The sequence below is a fragment of the Capsicum annuum genome, chromosome 11, assembly GCF_002878395.1.
Source record: "Capsicum annuum cultivar UCD-10X-F1 chromosome 11, UCD10Xv1.1, whole genome shotgun sequence".
Taxonomy (NCBI): domain Eukaryota; kingdom Viridiplantae; phylum Streptophyta; class Magnoliopsida; order Solanales; family Solanaceae; genus Capsicum; species Capsicum annuum.
Genome location: NC_061121.1, coordinates 228,371,214 through 228,382,138, shown reverse-complemented (window position 1 = coordinate 228,382,138; position 10,925 = coordinate 228,371,214).

Below are 10,925 nucleotides of genomic sequence, written 5' to 3'. Positions count from 1 at the left end.
TTGTAGATGTTGGCTGTGTAGCTTTGTTTGCGATTAAAACTGAAAAGTGTATGTTGTAACAAGTGACATCTGACAAATATGTATATTTGTTTATTTTTTGTTTAATCACTTAGAAATGGGAAGCATACCAGTTCTTGTGAAGAACCCTGGTAGGTGGACATATGAAAAAAACCATGAAGATTACGTTGCTGATGCTATATTGTTGAGCACAACAACATCATTCATTGAGTTGCATGATATTTTGGCATCTCACTTAAATGTGAACTTAACCAGCAAATGTATTTTAGTGGAATATCAAATCACTGGTAATACAGGTCAAATACAAATACATAATGATATGGGTTTGAAGATGTTTATATTGCAAAAAAAAAAAAAAAAAAAAAAGATACAAGACATGAATTGTCTTCCTTTATATGTAAGCATATTGGAGAAAGTTGTAGGGAGAAGCTTTGCAAGTTCATCTGTGTGTGTTGCTGACAGAAGAGCCGACTGTAACAACTTGCAAAAAGTGATAAATACATCTAATGAAGGAGCTTTGGTGGTTTCTTAAGATACACCAACATTAGATGTATTTGAGATGGATACTGTTGAGGTGATTATCTCAGACCTACATCACAAGCATATTAAGGAAGACCAGGTTTACTTGACGAAAAAAAATTTAAAGTCAGTGATGAAGGATTATACAATAAGGGAGAAATTTCAAACGCGAATTAAAAGGTCAAGTAAGAAAACGTACGTATATTCTATATCACTTAGATCATGTTTAAAATGAGTTTGGATATGTATTTTGAATGTATTAAATTACGTTGGATGCAGTTATACATTGTTTTGCAAATCAAGGAACTGTGCTTTTTTAATGCGCTCATCAGGCATGAAAAATTCTGGAATGTTTAGAATAAGAGAATTCATACCTCAACATACTTGCCCGGTGAAGGACAAGATCTATCCAAAGGTGCATGCTACTAGTATATTGATAGATGGTATGGTTAAACAGAAATTCAAAAACCACAAAAAAAAAATACAGTGCGCCAGAAATAAAAAATGACATGAAAGAAGAGTTTGGTATGGATTTGACTTACACTTTATGTTAGAGAGCCACGGAAAGAGCGTTAGAAGAGTTGAGGGGTAAGCCATCAACATCTTACAGAAAATTACCATCATACTTATATGTATTGAATACTACCTATCCTAAGTCACATATAAAAATGAATAAGACGGATGAGAATGAGTTCTTGTATGTATTTATCGCTCTACATGCATTCATTAAAGGATTCGATTATTGTAGACCTGTCGTAGTAGTTGATGCTAGTCATCTGAGAGGAATTTATACTGGGGCATTTGTAACAGCATGTACAATGAATGGAGCAGGTTAGTATCATTTTATACTTACATTGTATAACTGGTTGTATTTTTATATGTATTTCATCTATCACTTGAAAATACATATTTGTACTTGATATATACATATCTGTATAAAATTACATATATTTTCAAATTTTCATGACTGAAACGTGTAAAATAGATTATGTTTGATTGTGATGTATGCATCTACATTTTATTATATGTAATTGATATCATTTCTTTGATAAAATATACAGTTTTATTAACCTGTATTTTTAATAAATATATATATAGTTACTATATGTATTTATATCTGACTGCGTAAAATATTTTTATATATACATGTCATATATTTCCTTTGGCATATGGTGTGCTTGATTCTGAAAATGATGCATCTTGGACTTGGTTCTCTGTGAATCTAAAGAAAGCGTATAAGGAAAGACAAAACATGTGTGTTGTATCTGATCGAAATCCAAGCATCATAAAGGTTGTTGGTGATGTGTACAAAGATGCTCCACATTATGCATGTATGTGGCATCTATGGGGGATGTGAAAAAACTCTACGGAAAGTCACACGATATATTATCGGAGATCTTTTATACAATGGCCAAAGCATATTCAAAGTCAGAATTCCACATATTAATGGAAAAGGTTGAGACAGTTGATATTAGGGTGAAGAAATATTTGGAATTGGCTGGTTACGAAAAGTGGACTAGGTCCTATGCAACAGTTCACCGAGAATGGACTTTGACTTCAAACATTGCGGAGTTAATAAATAGTGTACTTGTATCAGCTAGAGAACTGCCAATTTATGATTTTCTTGAGGAAGTTAAATTGCTATTTGCAAAATAGAATTGTGAAAATAGGCAGGAGGCTTCATATACCTTCACAACACTCATTGAAAAGTTTAATGACATACTCAAAGAGAACGAGGCTTTGTGTACTCGTATAACAGTATGACTTTTTAGATTTGTGGAATTTATAATTATGAAAACATAAGTAAGAAAATACCTTCCATTCAGTTCTAAATTAATGAAAACATATAAGATATAAACAATATGAACATTAAAAAACATATTATGTATTTTGCATATGTATTTTTTGTATTAAACACTGCATATGTATTTAGATGCTCAATAAAAATGATGTACTCTATATATGTATTTTTATTGCAAAATGTTGGTGTGATTACAACATATCATATAATCTGGATTGCATCTTTTTGTAGCAGTGCATTTAACTTTTTCTTTTGATATCAGGTTGTACCAGCCACAGAATATGTGTATACGGTACACGACAAACAAAAGCACTTCATCGTTTGCCTCAAGGAAAGAAAGTGCTCATGTAATGCATGTCAACTCGATGAGATACCATGTGCATAAGCTTGTGCGGTGTTGGATAGCAAGAATTTTCAGAAGAGGCCATATTGTTGTGATTTGTTTAAACCAAAAACTATGTTGAAGACATATGATGTTCCAATTTATTCGTTACCACACCAAGATGACTGGATAATTTCAGATAACGTACTTAGTGAAATTGTACTGCCTCCGAAGTCCAAACGACCTCCAGGAAGACCTGCAAAGAAGGATCGTAAAAAATCGGGCCGGAATATATTTGAAAAAAAGAACATCAATTCATGCGGTGGTTGTGGTGCTAAGGGTCACAATAGGCGTTCTTGTAGGAAATATCGCAAATGATACATTTGTTCATCCGTATTATTTCTTAAAACTTTCTTTTTCATTTTTTATAATAATGAACTATTTTTGGGGGGTTAATACATTAAAGCATCATTTGATAACTGAACACAGTTAGATCTGAATACTGCATATGTATATGTTGCAAAATCTGAACATTGAATATGTATTTTGAAGCTACAGTTCATATGTATTTTTAACATTGTATATGCAGCTTAGGCTAAAGTTAGTAACTTTGATTAACCAAACATGTATTTAGATCATAAATGATCAAAGATTTAAATACATATGACATATTCTGCATATATATGTTTGAAATGCTTAATCTTAATCTTTAATTCAAATGAAAATTCGAAAGTTTGATTTATACCAAATGTATTTTGAAAAGTTATTTTAGCTCAAATTTATTTTGATAATAAATGAACGTATATTAAAATACATATTAGGTATGTTCCAGATATATTTTCGAAATGCTTAATCTTAACACTGTATATGTATTTTTAGGCTAAATACATTTGATGTATAATGCATATGTATTTTTAAGCAAAATATGAATACTAAATATGTATTTTGTAACTAAATCCAGTAATAAAAAGTAAAACTGCATGAAATACTCAAATTTATCTTTAATTCAAATACTCATTTATATCGATAATAAATTTTATATCGATAATAAATAAACACATATTAAAATACATATTAGGTATGCTCCAGATGTATTTTTGAAATGCATAATCTTAACACTACATATGTATTTTTAGGCTAAATACATTTGATGTATAATGCATATATATTTTTAAGCAAAATATAAACACTGTGTATGTATCTTGTAACTAAATCTCGCAGTAAAAAGTAAAACTGCATGAAATACTCAAATTTATCTTTAATTCAAATACTCATTTATATTGATAATAAATGAACACATATTAAAATACATACTAGGTATTCTCCAGATGTATTTTTGAAATGCTTAATCTTAACACTACATATGTATTTTTAGGATAAATACATTTGATGTATACTGCATATATATTTTTAAGCTAAATATGAACACTACATATAAATTTTTTAAATAAATCTCACAGTAAAAGGTAGAACTGCATAAAATACTCAAATTAATCTTTAATCAAACCAAAATTAGACCCACTTTAAAACTAAATTAATTTCATTCAGTTCAAAATAAGTACTATTATAACCTACAATTAGAACCACTTCAAACATAAAAATTAGTTTGTACAATTAGAACCTACATCCATACACCAGTTTCTCAACTATACAAAGTAATAAATCTATCAACCATCATACATAAAAAATTTCAGTGACACTAGTTATCCTACTTTGCCTTGTAGGCCTCAAGGGTGCTTTGACTTCACTATGAGCATTTGCTTCTTGTTTTCGGATCCCACTCCAACAAAAGTGCAGCATATCTTGTACGGAGTGCATTCGGTTCGAACTCAGTCGAAAGAACTTTGTGACCATAAGAATGACACTCTGCATATGTAACCATATAGAGACCGCAATCCCTACAAAAAGAAAAAAAAATTGATTAATAACTAAAATATATTGTGTACAAACATACAATTTTGGCATATGTATATTAAAATACTTACAAGCTTTCACTCGGTTGTTGAGGCAAATTCTCTTTAAATAACACATCAAACATATCTGAAGAATCTTTGTCTTTGTATCTTGGATGATTTTAAAGATCAATTCCTTTCTTATCATAGAAATCACACACTTAGAGACACAAAGACATAATCTCAGCTAATTTCTCGATCTCAGTAAGAACAGCTGGATAATGATCAGATAATTCATATGAATCATATAAGAATGTGCACCTCTCTGAGAAGGATAAAACTGCTAGCACCCAATGATGTTTTTCCTTTATATTGACTGGAATATAAATGTCTTCCACTGTATGCCATGGCACAACAACATGCATACGAAATCCATTGATGTATTCATTAAGATGGGCCTTCTGTCCTCCCACCGTAAGGTTTGGATCATCCACAGAATAAACATCATGAATAGACCTAATTATGTCCATAAAGTTGCAATCTACTGTGCTGAATTTGTAAGACCTGATAGAGTCATACTTCGACTTCTTCCTCAAGTAGTAGAAGCAAACATCAATTTGCTGCAGTAATTAACACCACAAATCTTAGAACATTCAAATAATTTGTATACTAAATTAGCATGTGTATGTAACATAAAATACATATGCATTTTATAGTTTAATGACTATAATTTACGTATGTATAACTACATTTGTAAACTACACTTATATACAGACAACGCAAGAAAAATGAATATTGAACAGTATGTGATTTGATAGAAATTCATATGTATATTAATAAGTTATATATGTATTTTTAATACATCAATTGTAAAATAATAAAAAAACATAGTAAAAATACCTATGTGTACCTGCATATGTATTTACAGGTAATATAATATGTATTTTAAGTAATGTTACAACTGCAAAGGAAAAATTGTCAAAATAATATACTAATTGAGTTTGTCTATGAATGGTCAAGGAACCTCATTGCGTAGAATCAGTTTTTATCTTCAACTGTCTCAACTCCAAAATGCATCATTGGAATGGTTGATTTGCCCTTTTTGTAATGAACAACATTTTCCTTCCTGTTTTTTTATCAGTACATGTTAAAACATGAAAACATAATGAAATTTTTTAAAAAAAGGTTGAAACAGTTCAAGAGAAATACCTTTTAGCATGACCTTTTAGAAGGTCGACAGAAATTCAATCCATGAACTTCTTGACAATCTTTGTATCGACTATCCCATCAATCGGGTGATAAACAAATGGATATTTCTGAAAAAATATATGTATGTGCCCTGCTAAGCTCTCTGTATAGTTATAGAATACAAAAATATAATTAATAAAAACGTATCTGATAACATATTACATTGAAAACTATATATATAACTTAGTGTACTCATCGGTTGCTTAACCAAACTTAATCGTGTATGGTGACTCCTTGAATTTGGATGGTCGCCTAATCCTTAACTTTTGAACGAGAGTTTGAAGTTCACAATTAGCAGAGGGATGAACAATGATACTTTTACTACTGTAGACATTCAGACTAGGAAGCAGCTCATCAAGGATTGTGTTTTGTGAATCAGGCCAAATTGGTTCATCCCTTTGCTCATTGGTGGTTAGTTCTTGTATTTTAAGAGATGTCGTAATTTGTTCTTCCGTACCAAGATCAACCTCTACATGCAGCTCAGATTTTAAACTTAATCCAATATTCTCTTTGTTTGTCTTCAAATAATGGAAAAAAGTCTAGTTTGTTCTGTCCAAAATAACTCACATAACCTCAAAAATATGTTCATTATACATACTTGGCAATGATCTTTAACAATAGACTCGGACTTTTTATCATTCAAATATTCATTAGTAGGTTCTTCTTCGCGAGTTTTCGATGGATGTGTGGTGATGCTTTCTCTCCTGTAGGCATTTAGACTTGGTAACAACTCATCTGGGATTGTAAACTGCGAATCAGACAAATTTGTTTCATCCATTTTATCATCAATGATCTGCAAAAGAAATAAAAAAAAAAAAGATAATTATCCTCTGGATTGTTAGGATTGTTACATCACATAAACTCAAAGTTTAATTCATTATACATACTCGACCATCATGATGAACAATCTTTTTAGAATGTATATAATCCAAATTTATACTTCGGAGAAGCTCACCAGGAATTAAAAGTTGAGAATCAATTTCAACGTTTATTTTATCTGGATGCAAATTAGTGCACCCCTTGCAAATAAGTAAAAAAAATTAAAACAACATCAAACAAAAATACAGTTATGTATGTTTATATAGGTCTATATATAAAACAACATATAACTGCTAAAAAAATAAAATTACATATGTGCACTCAAATGAAAAAACATAAGTTAGTTATTATTTACCTTTGTACTATCCTAATTTTCATTCAAAGTTTGATCAACATTCGGACTGAATTATTGTGGTGATGTTTCAGCACCAGCAAAATTCATATGTTGGAGTTTAGAATCTTTATCTTCACATTGTTGCTACAAATATAAGTTCAATAAACTATTAATACTTGAGATCACTGAATATGTATATACCAACCAACTTAAAATACATATTGCTGTAAACATCATTCACAAAATATATAATAATATATAAAACTAAAAACAAATTATTTTACAGATTATAATATTTGCATTTTTATAACAATACATATTCTTATAACAAAATACTCACAAATACATATGTATTTTTAAATACACACTGCATATGTATTTTTGAATACACTGCATATGTATTTTTGAATATTCTGCATATATATTTTTGAATACTCTGGATATGTATTTTTGAATACTCTGCATATGTAATAATAAATAAAAAATTTACCTTGCTTTGTTCAATTGCTTTGAATATCAGTTTGAACTTTTTTTTCACTAATCTACAAATTCCTTTAAACTCTTGACGAACCTGTTTTCATACAAAAACATTAAACACCATTTTTTTAGTGTAAAACTAGTATTTGACAAATAACTTACCTCATCTCGGAATGCATCAAAAACATTCTTAGAAATGAAGGCTTCTTTCTCTATAGGACTATCTGGCTTTGACATGGCTTCTACATCTATCGGACTCTCTGACTTTGACTGTACCGGAGGAAAAATAGCCCTTGCTATTTGCTTCACTTTCTTCGTTTTTGAAGAAGTTGTCTGTCGTGTTTGAATTGGCTTGAAAACTGGAGTCTTCATACCAGCAGCCTTTGTAGTGCGAGGAGCTAGTGTCCTCTTTTGGGTATGCTCGTCAACAATATTGACTGGCTTTTTCCTTGACGGTTTTTCACTATTGGGGTTGATGAATCAACCTTTTGTTTCTTTTTTGAATGTTCATTGATCTGTTTTGGTGGTGGATCCTGGAAGTCATCGTCTGAATCAACTGAACGTTCATCTTCAATTACATCCTTCTGTGGTATTTGAAACTTTGCCAATTCCATTTGAGTTGACTCTATGTTCTTAAATACAACCTAAGAATATAGATAAAATATGTTAAAGAATCCGTTAAACAATTACAAATGAAAAGGTATATATGTATACTATAAAATACATATTAATACATATGTATTTATTAACAACAAACCTTGCCATTGTCATTGAACATAACATCCATCAAATACTCAAAACGTGGTCGAGGTGCATTTGTCTTCCAATTTAATAATCGGAGAATTCGATTATTAACCTTTAATGCAATCTTCCGTGGGACATTTGAGCAACACTCGTAAAGCCACACTTGAATAGCCAGTGGCATTCCCTGAATCAAATAAAATTTACCACCAGCTTTCAACCTGTTGGTTAAACTTCTCGATAGATCCTCAAATGATAAAGTACCCCATGAAAAATCCTTATATCTTTCACTATCTACCAAATCAAAATGTAGTCGGGGTATGACCACAGTATCAACATTAGATAACACAAAAGAATGCAGGAAATACAGAATTGCAAACTTTTCAGCATCCTCGTCATTGTTCTCCCCCTAAACTTTCTCCGTGAATGCTAGAAATAGTTGTCTTTTCTGTACAAATTCTGCACCATTGAAATACTTCTCAACAATCCTATTTGGTACACCCTCATCAAATACAAAGTCGTACCTATTAGACACACAATTCAATCCAGTAACGATGGCAAATTTCCTAGGAGTAAAATTAGGAGAGGTGCCATTAGCCCGAATGACTATCCCAGAAGAAGTACCCTTAACCTCGAGCATCATAACACATCTGCACAACTGTGCTTTAACTACACAGTGCTTCTTCTTCATGAAATAACCAAAAATGCTATTTTCGCAAAACTTTTTATACTGTTCCTTGTTTAATATGAAGTGTATGCTTCCATCAATGTCATTATCACTGTACGAGCACATATGTGGTGCAAATCTTGAAGTTTTCTGACAATGAATATTTCGTCACGCATCACCTATACAAAGTAAAAATACAACTTTTTAAACTGTAAAAAAAATTCAAATCAGCAAAAAAATACATATAATATGCATATATATTTTGATCAGACAAAAAATGCAACCAATATTGAAAAATACATATCAAGTATACTAAAAATACATATAGCCAAAAGACTCTTCATGAGTAGTTAACATAACAATATATTTTCACAATTATACTATCATCTTCACAAATCAGCTTTCTATTGAATTTTGCCCTCCTAATATCATCATAACATAAAATACATATTAACATGCATATGTATTTTGATCAGACCAAAAATGCAATCAATACTGAAAAATACATATAGCCAAAAAACTCTTCACGAGTAGTTAATATAACAATATATTTTCACAATTATACTATTATCTTCACAAATCAGCTTTCTACTGAATTTTGCCCTCCGAAAATCATCATAACCTAAAATATATATTAACTACTTGAAAAAAAATACATATAACTCCCAACTTTGATAACATCTTTCCTTAGAGAAAAACAAAACTTAACAGTCAATAATAGAAAATACATCTACAACAAAAATATACCTCCTTCTCACTATCTTCTTCAGAATCATCAGCTAAAAAATTCTGAACATCGTCATCATCCTTACTTAATTCTTCAATTTCTTTAGCTTTCCTTTTCTTCACGTATTTTTAAATTTTTTGTTCCTTTGAAGAAGTAGTTTTCTTCAACCTTTTTTTTTTCAAATTTCCAGTCATCGTCACCGGATCGTTGCGAAACTTCGACCTAATCTCCTTCGATCTCCCAGACTTCTTCGACTGTAAAGGATTTGAAACAACTTTAACTAAATCTTCTTGAGTTAAGCCAATACTAAAAAATGGTCCATAACCAGACACCAAATTGATATTCCGTATACCACTATTTGTTCGTGATTTTGGTGTTTCTTCAGCCATTAAAGCACAAAAACCTTAAAATATGATTTTGAGATGTATTACAGTTGAAAAATAAAATAAAAATAAATCGCTAACATGCAATAGCTGAATTAATGAGTTACCTGAAATAGAGGAAGATAATCCTTATCAGATGGCGCTAAAATCGTGCAAAAGGAAAAAAAATTGAAGCGGGAAGTGATTGTTAATGGCGAGAAAAAAGGAAAAAATATTTCAAATTAAGGAAAGAGAAAAATAGTGGCGTGAAAAGGGGGAAATATGCACGGTAACTTCTCTTAGGCAGCAAAAGTAGGGGACCACATTAAAATAATGCTACAGATGCTACACAATGTAATTTGATATAAGTGTTGCTATTTTTTTGTAATTTAATACTTAGTATGCTACTGTATGTATTTTTTCCTTTTTAAATCACAGATGCTCTCAAGCTAACCCATTGTAACTATGGCATAACTCATGAGTAACTGTACAAAGAAAAATATATAACTGAACATACTTAGCGGAAGCAATAACGTAACTTAATTTATTCGATGCATCATTTTTTACAGATTTCTGCAACACTGAGTTATAAAAAGAAAGTTGAAACTAAATATATCAACTGTCTATGGCCAAGGTCAAAAGTCAAATCTCGAATTCGAGTCAGGTTAGAGAGTTAGGGTCTCACATTGGGATCAATAATTGGGTATGAGTCACGATTAGGTCTCGAGTCTTACTCGAGGTTAAGAATTAGGTCCACGTCTAGTCAGGGGTGTCGGATTTCAATCTGATTCCTTGCCCAACCAAGGACTTGACTTAATACTTGGCTCGATGGCTTGCACGGGATTTCGTTTGTGTTCTATATGAATTGTCGGGATTAGTTAGGCTTACATGTGAGAAGCTAAATTAAAAACCGCTAACATGAAAGAATTAATTAAAATCAAGGGGTCGTTTGGAATATGCGATAAGAATAATTATCATATGATAGAATTTGATATTGA